Source organism: Choristoneura fumiferana, chromosome Z, assembly GCF_025370935.1.
Source record: "Choristoneura fumiferana chromosome Z, NRCan_CFum_1, whole genome shotgun sequence".
Taxonomy (NCBI): Eukaryota; Metazoa; Arthropoda; class Insecta; order Lepidoptera; family Tortricidae; genus Choristoneura; species Choristoneura fumiferana.
This window is the reverse complement of record NC_133472.1, coordinates 17,164,097-17,179,666: the sequence shown is the minus strand read 5'-3', so window position 1 is coordinate 17,179,666 and position 15,570 is coordinate 17,164,097.

Sequence of the window (15,570 nt, the reverse complement as noted above, 5' to 3'; positions counted from 1 at the left end):
AACTCAAAATAATGCACCATTCTAGAAATTAAATTAAGTCTTAATTAAAATGATACATTATTTTGAGTTATCTGGGAGTGCGAAATGTCGCTCAGCAGGCGTTTTTAACATTTTACCAATCCAACAAAATATAATGTGTACATATTCTGAAGCTTGATAATTACAGTTTTTAAACTTACAATCACTTCGTGAAATTAGTAATTGTGGTAAATATGAGTTCTGATGCTAGAACAAATCGGTCGGAATTTGGAAGTGAACCAAGGAAAGCGAGGGTTCGCCGACCGTAACCCGCAGCCACACCATTACGCTTAGTCAGACTATTTCATGTGATCGTCCGTTCCATTTGTTTCTAGTTAATGGAACAATTTTAGTTAAACTTCTTAAATTGAAGTTTTCTGGAAGGTATTTAATTACTTTTGTACTACGAAGCTTGAGGTCCCGGGCTCGATTCTCGGCCGGGGCAGACATTTAAGTATGAAATACGAATGTTTGTTCTCGGGTCTTGAAAATGAGAATAATAATTACTTAACCAATTGAATTAGCAAAATTATTTGAATACGTAAGTAGAAGTATTATACGTTCAAATTTAGTTTCATGTGAGATCTAGAACGATGGGGGTAATTTGTTCTAAATCAAACAATGTTAGGGGGTGATAGTGAGTCGTTTAACGATAATTTTCTACAAAGCGAATTACCCGCAGAGCGTCACGTGCCAAGATGCGGGCCAAGCGGGGCCGGCGCACGCGTAAGCACAATTTGATACCTTTTAAATGAATAATATAAAAGCTGTAGGTACTCGTACATTAGCAGGACTTTTTTTAGCGAAATATTTATTATATTGGACATGGACCTATCACATAATTAAGGCAATGAAGAGCAATCACAACATAGGGGAAATAACCCACATTATTTTAATAAATCCGCAACGAAAATAAAATACATGTTGAATTTGAATTTTTGTTGATTTAGTAATCTGCATTTGTCCTTCAAAGGTTATTATGTCAGATGAGTACAATGACTAAAAACCGTACTGCGACTCGTATGTACGATGATAAACGCTCGACTTATATAAAAAGTGATTTAGTATCTTGTTGTACGCACCGACAAACCGGCACCGCAGCTCTGCGTAAAAACAAGCAAATGAACTAACCAAATTATAAAGACCCTTGGAAGTATGTGGGTATTTGGTTTCTACTTGGACTTATGAAGGTACGGAGGTTCGCAGTCGGGTCGCGTAGTGTGCTGTGCGCGGCGAGGGCAAATAGACGAAGACGAACTATGGTATCTGCACGTGGAGCATGGTAGATACTGTGAGCCATAGCGGAACCGTTCTGTAGTAACTTAACCGGCGTAGGGCACTCGCCGTACGCGCTGGGTAGGTACTAGTCGATTCACTTTGGGAAACAGATTGTGTGTATACTTACTGACAATAGGTAGGTTCTGAGAGGAGGCCTGTGCCCAGCAGTGGGACGTATATAGGCTGGGATGATGATAGGTAGGTAGGTACTATGAGGGCAGCCGCAGCTGTAGTTACATATTACAGTATTTATTGAAATCTGAAAGTCTTTGGTTTTAGCTGTCACAGGTCACAGGCTTAATTCAATTCTTCTATTAATTAGATTATGCTTTGCAACGTAGCTACGTATAGCTTTCATTGAAATCTAACCATAAATTAATGTTAAAAATAGTTGTTCTGTGGTAATACAAAAAATTGGTACTTCAACAACAGCGATTGTTATGAACGTTTTCGATAAAATGGGATGGAAAACCATTCTGCCCTACATCACCGACTATCTTGGTGTTGGAGTTAGGACTCTTAACTAAATTCGATAAAATTTGTTCAGTCGTTCCCAGCGTCTCAGATTATCTTCACAAATTTTATCTAAATCAGTTAAGCGGTTACTTTCGCATTTATAAATATTGGTAAGGATGAGTACCTACACATGGGAGTTTTTTTTAAACTCGTGCTTATACCTATAGACATTCATTGTCATTACATTCATCACACAAATGTCTGCAAAATAGCTACATCGACTACGAAACAAACATTAAAGTATGTTTTGAAATAGCTAAGGTCAATTTTCTCACAGTTCCGGGTAAATTAGTCAGACAAGCACCGCACATCAAAACGAGTACCTACGCTAGTAGGTATCGAAGACGTGCACTAGCGCGCGCCGCGGGTTGCTGGTCCTCAAACAAAGGCACGCCTAGAGGAATCCGTCAAGTCACGCAGCCAGCTAGCCAGCACCTTTATAGGCTTCGTTGGTAACAACCGAAAACTAATCGAAAACACCCGGAACTAATCATTTTCCAATTACAAAAAATACTGATTGCGTTAAATTCTTCGCTGCGACCGAATGTTCAGGAAGATTCGGACGGAATCGATAATTTTAACTACTGGATCAGCTATTGTTAATTACGGTTCCAAAATAGTCTTTGTTAACTGGTATTGGCCATGAGCGCACGGGTGATTATAATCAAAAAAAGCCGTTACGCGTTCGCACGCGACCGGTACATACATACAAAAATTGGCAAAACGCGACCCGGATCTTTCTCGCCCCAGGAGAATAATATTGCATAACATGAAGCAAACGACTAGGCTTTATTTTAAAACGGTGTTAACTTCCGTTCGGTAAAGAGGTAACTATCAGTCTCAAAATGATGTGCTTGACGAGTAGCCTTGATAGCTCAAGTACTTTAAAATAATCATTCACCAGAAGCTGTAGTGAAAGTATCTAAGAAAAAAAACCGTTCGTAAGTTTTTATATCCCCCAGTTCAATTGTTCCACGGTGGGAAGAGTTCAGGTATCGACCGCACCCGCAGCGCCAGCGCACCCCTCTAGCTTATCTATGTAGGTACATATATTTTGTAATTAAGTGTGCATTTATATAAATTAGGTACTCAATACTTTGGATTGGAATTCTGTACATAATGACTAATGAATTGGTGCAAGGGGCGGTAATAGAGGTACATGTCATACAACCATGCAAATCAGGACTTATTAAGTATGTAAGTAATATTATTTTATAAGTAATAATATGAGTAATATTTTAATTATAGTTTTAATAGAAGCGAACGCAAATTGCAGTACTTCTTATAAGTAGGTAGTCCTATTAGTGCTCGTTTGGTCCTGCGTCTAGTTCTAGTGCCTATTTCTTACGCCTAGGTCGTATAAGTTGATCTTAATCATAGTAACGGCTTTGCAGGATGAATATAATACCGACGGAGTTCTTGCGTATTTTCTTAAAGCTGTATATTGCCTGATGCTTGCTATCTATCAAAGGGCCGGATGCAAAATAGTTAACCGAGCTGAGCTGGTCTGCGGCCGGTTTTTGCTGTCGGTGTTGGCCTCACCATTTCCTGTCATCAGTGCATAGTGGAAACCTACCCATAACCTATAGCTAGTAGGTAAGGTATATTACACTGTTTTGAAAACAAAGTCCTCGTGTACCTTGTGTATGAAAACCAGCTATTCGGCTTAAATAGCACCAATTTGACAAAATACGTATGTACTTAATTCATTCGTTGAGTAGTCGTTGAGGTACTTAATAGGTAAGTAGGTATATATGTGGACGAATCAGGTTCCTCGGTATTCACAGTAGCAATCACACGTTACTTGTACCTACCTACATACTAAATTAGTGGTTACCAAAAACTGATCAATAAATAGATCGACTTGTATGGCTCATTTGTAACCTTAAAGCATTAATTAGGTCATTCAATAAAACGGCAGCACAAAGCGTAACCGGCAGCAAGCAGAGCAAGAGTAAATTTTCCAACTCATTTTAGAAACAAACACAGCGCAAACAGGTTACTGCACCAAACAATCATGATTAAAAATTTTAACTCGACAAAATTGTGGTATATACTAAGGTATTGCATATCGTCCATTTATCAATTTCGAGCATAGGTAAATAATATAAAATTGGAGCAATTCATATTTTCCCTACTTAATGAAGCGTAACTCTTTCCTTAAATCCATTCTGATTCGGGCATAGGTCCGGCGTGTCGAGGCGGATTCGTCAAGCGGGCCTCCTCAGCCGAGAGCCGTGGTTGGTCCGGTTGGTCGACCGTAGCCGCTGCAGAAGGGGTAAGTGAACGCGGTTCTATTACGTGCCGCTGGACTGGACTGGACGTAATCGCGATGTACCTAACCACCGACGTAGAAATCGGCCACAGCAAGGTGCTGGTTCGTAGCGACGAATCTCATCTACAATTTTAATATAAGTACGTACATCTATCTATACATATAATAAAGCTGCAGAGGGTCGAAAGTCGAAAGAAAAAAAGTTGGCTGGGGATACTTAGAATCAATAACAGAACACTTTCCAACAGTTTTTAGAATTTTTGTCTGTTTGTCGTTTATTTGACAGCCCATCACGTGTCAACGGCTTAACGTATTTTAATGCAAACTTTACTAATCTGTAGAGAAAATCCCCGGCCAGGTTATACCTACTTAGGTTATAAAAATTCAACCCCTAAAAGGAGGGTTGTCGCTACACTCGATTGAGTTTAGTTTGCACATGAATCCTTTGACGCTTCTTAGGAAGGAGGTGCAGTCTTTTTTTCAAGTGTGCTACGACTATCGAGTACCCTGCTAAACTAACAGATGGCGCTGAAATTGATACGTTGTGTGTGACATGCACGAGACATGAATAAGCCACTGAGGAAGCATTTTGCCAAATTAACTCGTTTTGGGGAACTGAATAAACATTAAATAATCCAGTAAAGTAAACTAAATGAGTTTACATAGTTACGTAATGGGAAAATCAACACGCATATCAACACGCGTATAATGGGATAATTATTTAATATAATACGAAATAATAGAAAATTATTAATTTACTCTGTCATGAATTATTCCTAGTCGTAATTATATCGCATCCATATTCATACGTATACGTATCACTTAATACCTATACTTATGTACTTACTCGTATAAAGGGTGGAAAGAATCAGTGGGCACTGGAGGGCAACTACCTTAAATCCTTTAGTTAGCTAATTGTACTGAGAGGAAACATTCATTTATTTTTAAAATTGAACAAAACTGTATTCAAAAATCTTCTAAACTTCCTTTGTCTTACCCGGGAATCGAACCAACTAAAAATTCAACAATAAAAACTCGTAATTATATTATACGAATCAATAGGATTATTGTTCAGGATAAAATTTGTCCACAAAACATTTGCGGTTTGATTGCCCCGCGTTGCATAAAAAAAATAAGTTCAATTTTTAAACTTTTCGTCAGAACACCTCGTGTAAGTAATAAGATTTATTATTACCATTTAAAGATTTTATTATCAAAGTCTTTAATAAGGTACTGAGAGATAAATAGAATTAGCAAGCTTGTACTTCATGATTATGATGTCTTAGGGTGTTAAAGAGATAAGAAAATTATAACGTAGGTATCATTTTCTTGTTACAAGTGAACTGACTAGGTAATGTTGAGTGTAAGGCCAAATGTTTATTGGAGAAATTTTATCCTGAACAATAATCCTGAACAATAATTCGTACAATACAAAGTATTGTATCATAAAATAGCGAGTGTTTCTTTTTTAAATTTTAGTTGGTTCGACTCCCGGGTGAGACGAGGGAAGTTAAGAAGATCTTTGAAAGCAGTGTTGTTTCATTTTAAAAATAAAAGAATGTTTCCTTTCAGTACAATTAGGTAGCTAGGTACGCGATACCGTGCTAGCGGGTGGAGTGGAGGCGCGAATAATCGGTGACAGTGACAGGGTCATACAATTATGAGATCGCATATTCACCATGTTTGGTCAGGGATTGATGGCTAAAAACTGCAGGTCTGTAGACAAGACGAGCTATTTTACGTATTCACCACATACGTATAACCGAATCGCAAATTCCTTGGCATATGTTTGTTGTACCTATAGATTACAGCGAACAAAGCGAAAAAGAAAAGCGAAGTGGGGTGCTATCATGAGTAAAGAGTTGCGTTCGTCGCAGCGAGGCGCGGTAGTGAGTCACGAAGATCGTTGAACCTGCGCGTCCGCCACGCCATCTTGCGGCTTCACGGTTGCCCTCACAACAAAATGCAGCATAACGCTGTCCCCTGTCAAGTCTTTGTACCTTCTCTGTCATATTAAGCCTTCTTCAACGCAAAAATATCTACCCCTTAAACAAGGACCAGATCGATAATACATCACTCATTCGTAATAAGACTTTAGGCTTTTTTGGAATAATGTTTCTTTTAGCCAAAATGGCAAAAACGGAACCCGTGTAGTTTAGCCACGTCTGTCTGTCTGTCCGTCCGTCCGTGGCTTTGCACAGGGACTATCAATGCTAGAAAGATGTAATTTTGCATGGATATTGTAAAATATGCCGACAAAATAGTACAATAAAAAATTTAAAAAAAAAATTATGGTGCCTCCCATAGTCGTAAAGTGGGGGTGATTTTTTTCTCTCATCCAACCCTATAGTGTGGGGTATCGTTCTTTTAAAATCATTAGGGGTTTGCTAAGACTATTTTTTGCTTCAGTGATTTGTTTGCGAAATATTTAACTTTAAAGTGCAAATTTTCATGAAAATTGAATTCAGGATGGTAGTAAGTATATTAAACTTTCAAGGAAAACTATAACGGCTAAGTTTGCTTGAGAATTATTAGTAGTTTAAGAGTAAATAGCAGCCTAAGGTAGTTAGTTAGTAGGTAGTTAGTTCTGCCTAACAGAAGCGTTTATTCAAGTTTTCAAACATTGCAGAAAGCAGAAGGCTTCTCGAAAAGGTTCAATCATAAGAACAAGTACCTACCTTCCAAATGCGAGATACAGTAGAGCTTCTACGAAATTCGTAATTCGAAGTTCGTATCGTACCGTCCCTCTCACTCTCGTATGAAATAATATTAGTCAGCGGGACGGCACCATACGAACTTCGATTTTCGAATTTCGTAGTAGCCCTACTGGTTCTATGTCAGACGTTACCTAACCTACAGCAGATTGATTAACCTAAGTACTTACTTAAATTATATTCAAGCAATCAATTAAATTTTACCAAAAGTAAAAGGTAAGAATCCCTTGAAATGCAGTTTATTCGACTAAAACCAAATGTGCGGGGGCGGCGGCAGACGCCCGGGAACGCCTCAAGGTCACAAAATATAGCTGTCTTGACGCCCAATATCATTTCTTTGCTTTCGGCGTCGAGACTCTAGGTCCTTGGGGCAAGGGTGCGCTGGAGCTACACAGGGAGCTCAGCAATAGGTTAAGGGAGGCAACAGGCAACCCTCGCGCCGGCAGCTTTCTCGCGCAAAGAATCTCAATCGCAGTTCAACGCGGGAATGCTGCCTGCGTGATGGGCACCATGCCAAGAGGCCCACCTCTCTTTTTTAATTAAAGTTTTAGTTTTAGTTATTTTAATTTAATAGTAGTTTTAGTCCTATGGATATTTTGTATTTTCTTAATAAAAACTTTCAATAGGTACTGAATCAATCAATTAAATTTACCAAAAATGTTAGGAAAGAATCCCTTGAAATGCAGTTTTTGCCAAAGTACAAACCAGGTGACATCATGTTAGATCGCAAGAACCAACCATTAAATCCCAATTCCTAGATATTATTCTAGAATCGTGAACAGTAGGTATTTATGCTGTCCTGAGGCCCAGAATGATCAGTCACGGTCGCATCTTATTAATAAAACATACAGAATTTAATTCCATTGGTATCGTTTGTTGAATCTGTTCTGTTCCGAAATTTTATTGTCTAGACTGGACTGACAACCGTGGATTAAGTAGGTCTAGACCTCAGGTCTAGACTGACTAATCTTGCCAGTTGCCACGTAAACAAATTGATTGGAACAGACTATATACTTAGAGTCGCTATTGCTACTCGTATTCTGTTACACAATACTAATAGCTAGGGAATTAGAATTAGGTACTGTTATGGTAAAAAAAAATAAGTTTTTCATTACTGTGGGTACTTTTTGTTAACTGTGGGTGTCATCTATTTGGCATACTTTTTAATGTCCGTATTACGCATAACAGGTTTCGCATAATTTATTTACGCCGAATCTTAAACTTGCCGAAATTTAGTACGGCATAATTCTGTATACGCCGAAAAATGGTTAACCCGAATTTATTTTAGTTTATTATGCATAATCTTGTTTAGCACATATGTAATTTAGCCGAATTTTGATAGGCCGCAATCCTGTCCAAATCTATTTCCGAAAATAAATTACCTAATAACTATTAAAGACTTGAAAAATAGGTTATTAAGGTTATGATTGTATTTGTAATGGAACGAACATCCACCAGGAAAAGAGACACGGGCATAAAGAAAGGGGACGGGGGGCTGTGGGTTAGCATGTAAAAAACAAACATAATCTTACGAAGGTTTTTGAAAAAAAAAAAAAATACTTGTATAGACAAAACAGTAAAGGGGGGACGGGAGGGCGAAGCGCCCCGCAATAAGGAAAACCCAGGTCTCAGGAGTCTGAGGAAGACCGCGGCACAGTATATATACTTACTGTGACCGCGGCGAGAGACTCAGTGGCGCTCTAGCCAGGCAGGCCGCTTCGTTTTCGGCTGAAACGGCAAGCTAGCGCGAGTCTGCAGGTTACTACGAAACTCGAAGCTCGAAGTTCGTATCGTACCGTTCCTCTCGCTCTTGTATTAAATAGTATAAGTGTGAGGGACCGCACGACACGATCTTCGAGTTTCAAGTTTCGTAGTAGCCCTGCTGGGTTGTTGTTGCGATTCCAAAGACATCGTGCACGAAATTAGTAAGGGAGGATTTAAAATCTTATTCCTTGAGCATTGTACATGTGAAACCTGGTGATCAGATTTATCAGTTGATTATTTAGCCGTAGTTTGAAGGGATGTTTTGAAAATCCCTCGGAAACGGGCAATGCGGGATATTAACCTCATTTCTATGGAGTATTATGTAAATATATACATTTACGTAGACGAAGTCGCGGGCAAAAGCTAGTTTGCGTAATAAAAACAACTATTTAACTGGCAGAACTAACTAACTTAATATTTCGCAAACGGTGTTCGCAAAACTGGAATATTTCAGAAAACCTATTTACCGATTAAAAGTATCATAAATATCAACATCATGGGCTAGACGAGAAAAAGAATAACACTGCACATTACATTTTATTTTTAATTTAGCTCTACCACTTTGTCAACCTGATTATTATGTATACCAGTGGTGTATATAGTGCCACACCAACTCGATTCCCATCAGGTTGCCTAACGAAAATGCTCACTACAAACTCTGATGTATACAAATTACAGGTTTCTTACTTATACTAAGTCTCTGAGTCAAGCGCGTACAGACGGGTAAACCGACGGACATGGCGAAACTGTAAGTGCGAATTTTTGCCATTTATATTACGGAACCCTAAATATTTGAATTCAGTTTTTCTCCACAAGTATCTAGGAGTAATCCGCTAGATGGTTAGTTCCACCATGCAACCTTGAAAGTGGATCAGCATCTCATTCTTAAGAGCAATAGGTAGGTAGAGCCGTAGAGCCCCAGTGGCGTCACATATAGAGTGCATATTTAAGTAAATATCGAACAGTTAGTGTCAATAATGGGTATAGCTTTCCGAGTTCCCATCAGACCGCTGCTTCTATGGAACTGCTAACGATCACATGTGATGTGTGGGAAACCGCCGCCGCTTCCGCGTCACCTGTCGCCTGTCGGTACATATTATACTTAGTTACGAATACGGTGCCTACTTCAACATTCTCATTGCGCGCAAATGTTTAGATTGCTGTAATGCACAATACGTTAATAAATAATAATGATACATGTAAGTAGGTACTCAGGAAAACTAAACCCTAAATTACAATCATCAACACAAATTTCGATCTATCGTGACCCATTGCATTGCTGCCTCAGTTTATGTACGTAGGTTGAATACTGGATTTAGCAGTAAGAATATATTTAATTTTAATAAATATTTTTGTTTAGACAACGCGCCGCCCACCCAGCTGTAGGTAGTAGGTATAAAATCCAGTCGCATAATTTCGTGCACATCATCTCTTACTTCATTGAAATTATTTTTCAGCTGGTGCATAGGTACCTACCACCAAAATAACTATTAAGTATACGAGTGCGTCTGTCTCTTTGGTCTTATACATTTTCAACATAAATGTCAACTACGTATGCACATTCACGAAGAATTCCAAAGAATAAGGGCAGCAATACAAATCCTAAGTTATAACGTACCACTAACAAACCATAGGGAACATAACTTACAGGTAAACTGTCGGGCGCCACTGGCCTGACCGGCAATATTATTCGTCAGGTTTATTTTCCTTATCACTGTCACAATAAACATCGGCAGTTAAGTTTAAGTGAGTGAGTGGTTGTCGGCTCGCTAGCTCTCGTTCGTCGACCCCTCGTGGCCTTGCCCTTCGCGGCCTCGCGGAATAAAGCCATTCTTCATACCCGGTCCATCCGGCCGTGGACAGATGAGCCTGGCTGCCACAGATTTATTGCGTGCACGAGCCTCCGCAACTTGGCCGCGTGTGAACATTGTACTCTGTACTGACACTGACGATTTATTTTAACGTTACATGGAACTCTTGAAGCACTTAGGTACTTATTCGAGTTTGACATGTCATAGGCAGACTTTATTTTTGACAGTTTTTAGGGTCCCGTATGAAATATATTATGTTATTTTTTTTCAGATTGTGCCTGCCAGTATCGGGTCCCTAAACCGAAATATAGTCTAGCCTCTAGTCTAGAGCTTAGAGCCTAAGCTAACGCGGACGGAAAAACATAGCGACTCCTACGACTATGTAGTTTTATCATGACATGACGATCCCTAGAGGTGAACCAATCTTGTTTTACTTAATCGTTTTTTTTATTCATATCTTGACGTTATTAGAATTTTATTTTACATATAATTATCAATCTTTTTTTATTATCACCTTTGACGACGTCAATATACTTAATTACTTGTTATTAATGTAAATTACAATGTAATATTATATTGAATGAAATAAATAAATAAAATAAGGGGTCCTGTAACTAGAACTACGGAACACTAAAAAATAAACGCTTATAGTTCCGCCATGTCGGTATGTATGTACCTATGTCTGTCAGTCCACTGCTTATCTCAGAAACTCCTCGTATTCATATTCATATTCATATTAATTTATTCATTCAAATTCATGTTCATTTACAAAGATGGTCGTTACACAGATGGTCAGTACATGAAACCCTGTTCGGGTAAAGAATGTCAGTTACTTACAATTATTAATTACACATTAATTTGTCTTTATCAATAATTTAATGTCAATACAATTTATGTTAATATTAGATGTAAATGAATATAGATGTAGGCACTAGAACGCTGCAATTTAACATTGCTTTTAATCTTAATCACGCCAACAAAGTGCTGTTTTTAGGGTTCCAACTATACTGTTGAATCCTGGTAAGTAGATGTATTCTGTGAACCGCAATAAGATTTTCACACAAAAATATAAAAAAAAAAACAATACATTTTGGGGGTTCCCCATACTTAGAACTGAAACTCGCAATTTTTTTTCATCAAACCCATACGTGCGTGGGTTATCTATGGATAGGTCTTCAAAAATGATATTGAGGTCTCTAATATATATTTTTTCTAAACTGAATAGTTTGCGCGAGAGACACTTCCAAAGTGGTAAAATGTGTGCGCCACCCCCCCCCTCCCCCTGTAACTTCTAAAATAAGAGAATGATAAAACTAAAAAAAATATATGATGTACATTACCATGCAAACCTCCACCGAAAATAGGTTTGAACGAGATCTAGTAAGTAGTGTTTTTTTAATACGTCTTAAATCGTAAAGTAAAGGAAACTTTTATATGTTACTTGCTGCTACGGAACCCTTCATGGGCGAGTCCCCGCACTTGGCCGCTTTTTTTTAAAGTTATTTAACTTAAAGTAAGGAGGATTCATTTTCTCTTCTACTCCATGGCGTGGGGTGTTCTTGAATAAGTTTCCTATATGTTGTAGATTCGCGAAAACTATTTATAGGCTTCCGTACCTCAGTTGAAAAAAAACCAGCCAAGAGTGTATCAGACACGCCCGAAATAGGGTTCCGTAGCCATTACGAAAACATAAGTAATAATTTCTAAGGATTTCATATTTTGTACGGAATATTCCAAGTTTAGGTATATTTGCTGCTATTTACTCTTAAACTACTAATAATTCTCAAGAAAACTTACCCTTTTAGTTTTCCTTGTAAGTTTGATATACTTACTACCATCCTGAACTTTTTTAAATGTTCACCCGCCGGTTTAGATTTTAGAGGGGAAGGACGCTCGATTTTAATGAAAATTTGCATTTTAAAGTTGAATATTGAATCACTGGATCGAAAAATCGTTTTAGCAACCCCTAATGATTTTAACGATACCCCACACTACAAGGGTGGATGACAAAAAAATCACCCCCACTTTAACAGCCTTATTCATAAAAAGTTAGAGCCTCCTTGAAGGCTCCTTGAAGGCCCGATGCTAAAAAACGTGATTCATAAACGTTTGTTAGCGCTAATCAGTCGATCAAGGCTCTGCTAAAGTTAGAGGACCGTAGACCCCCTCCTTTATCTCCCTGCTAAGTCACAAAATGGCCGCCACAAGTTTGAACAGCTGACTTTGACAAGAGCAAAAAACCATACCGAAGATATTTATAGTGAAGGCAGAGCTACGCAAAGATTAAAAAAAAAAAACTGGAAAATTTATTTTCAGGAATTTGTATTTAAAAATCCTCTAAATTAGCAACAATAAATTAACAATAAATATGAAAAAAAAATTAGGATGATTAACATAATTATGGCTTTTTGCACAACATAAACATGCGAATCGGAAATGGCGGGAAAACAAACAATTCGCTTTTTATTTTTTTTCCTGCTAATTTGCTGTCACTGCTGTCAATTTTTTTTTTTAATTATCGATTAGGCCATTTTTTGTCTTTGATTTGTCAAGGTGGCCAACATAACGCGTCTAATCCGTCTATCAGCAGCTCAACAACTAGCAGACTGCTAGCAAGTGTTTATGAATCATACTTCTTGACAACCGTCTATTAAGCTTAATCAGTCTGTTAAGTAACAGACCGATCAAACCTCAATTAAGGTTTTTTTATGAATAAGGCTGTAAGTATATACTCCAAAATATTTTTTTTTTGTATTTTTATTGTAACGTTTTTCGGCATAGTTTACATATATATATTCGTCCAAAATTACAGCTTTCTAGCATTAATAGTCCCTGAGCATAAGCCGCGAACGGACAGACAGCCAGACAAACAGACAGACATGACGAAACTATAAGGGTTTATTTTTTGCCATTTTGGCTACGGAACCCTAAAAACGTCACTTCGTTGCCCGTCTGCCCTCCAAACCATTTTTCTCAGGCACACGTGAAGTTGTTGGAAAAAATTATATCAAGCACTTACTGAGTCTGCTATCGTACTATCTTGGAGCAGTGAATAAATAAAACTTCAAGGTCAACGCAATCAGAAGGTCTAGTTATTTGAAAAGGTGTTTTCATTCCATACAAATTACCGAGGAATCAAAACCTTATAGGGTACTTCCAGTAGACCTAGTTTGTATTTTGATTTATTGTATGTTTGTAGCGCAACCAATAAGAGCAGTCAAAAAAATCTTAGATGTGATAGATTAAGATTTTTGTACGGAACCCTCTATGCGTGAGTCTGACTCGCACTGGGCTGGTTTGTAGGTACTCGTTCGATTAAGAGATTAGAAATTTTCTTAGTGAAATGATAGTTATAATAACTAGTCATTGCAAAATCTAGCTTTGAAAAAACAACCTAAATGCCCGTATGCCCACCAACTCACTTCATGCCCACACGAGCTCGACAGTAGGTACATACCTAGAAAGTACTAAATTACAGTGTCCACTTTATGTTTTCTCGATATTACTTCCAATGACAGCCGGCGAGCTAGAAAAAAGATTGAAAATTCTATTCCAAGAAGCGTGAAATGAGAGGAAGGTGGGCAAAGCCTCTCGGCGCCGAGCGGGCGGCGCCGGCGCACTGCGCAGTGGCGGCGCAGCATTCCTTTCAACCGCAGCCCTGTGTTTATACCCCACCAGCTCCAGCCCGCTCCCTCCGACCATCTGAACCATGCGCACGATCATTGCAAACAGACCAGATGAAATAAGGTCCTCCTTCCATTACACTTGTGATTAAAGCAATATTATTTTTGATTCAATCTATGCCGTGGTTTATCTATTTTGTCCTATTGTCTTGAGCGAGTAATTCGTGTTTGCTCAAATAGGTAGGTATATTTTTAAAGAAACAACAACAAGGTAGGTATATGTATTTAATTGGTTAACTGCTGTGCTGCTTAGAGGAAAGATTATTTTGGATACTATTATATGCAAAATGTTGGGTACTAGTTCCTATATTGATCTGGGAAGATTTTAATCCAAAGTTAGGTATACAGTGTAGGTAATTTAATTTAGGTATATTGAAGATAATATTTGAACGCTTGAGATATACCAGTATGTTCAAATTGCTTTTTTATAGCAGATGGGCTGCTTCAAGCCGCCAACCAAGCAAGTGTTCGCACTGCTTGCTTTCCCGCCTCTGCGAGTCCTGCACGCCTGCGAAACCAAGCAACCAGACAGTTATTGAGAAGGTAATGTTATTGTTACAAAATAATGTAGTTAATTGACACCACGTTATAAATAGTTTACGACTCGCTTCTTTAATCAATAATATGGATGTTGGTAGTAGAATACTGATTACCTACACCCGCTGAATGCTTTGGTTGCTAAAAAAATGTCGGCGACAAATTACAACGAATGAATGAGTGACTGCCGCGGCACAGGAAACGGCAGAAGTTGGACACACGCTATTACAATTAAAGTGGCCCACGACGCCGACGAGACACCGATCGCTACTGTAATTACCGTCACGCAACTTTGAATCGCCAGGCCTGTCCATGTCCATCCTACTACAGCCATTTGAAGATCTGTCCCACGAACCATATCAGGCCGCCGCCGTACCTACTCGTAATGATATTCATCATACGAACATCACAATAATAACGAGTTTTTTTCCATTAAAACATGAGACATCTTATTAACTGTTGCCCGCGACTTCGTCTACGAATAATTCGTTTAACGCACGCCCTCGGGAATATTTAATTTTGTCGGGATAATAGGTATGTCCTCCTATATTTATTCTAGTCTTCTTATATTATATGATGTACTTAAGTGTACAAAATTTCATGGCAATCGGTTTAGTTAGTTAAGACGTGAATGCGGAACAACTAAACAAACAAACTCACTTTCGCATTTATAACATGTAATATTTAATAGGCCTTGGCACGTATTGCAGTTTCATGATTATGACACTGCATGTTTCCCATCTACTTACATGAAAGTGCTAAAAGTGCACGAGTGGTGAATAGGGAGTATTTGTTTCTTAGGTACCTACCTGTCAAAAAGTTAGTTGTGTCTTGGTCTTTGCTACCAACGCTCTAAATGCAAGTTCTTCAAGTTATTTTCACTCTAGTAAGAGCATTTTTATTAAAAGTGCACTTCGATATTGCTTTGAAAACATTAGTTGGTGTCACAGAGCGACACTATCTAGGTACTTATT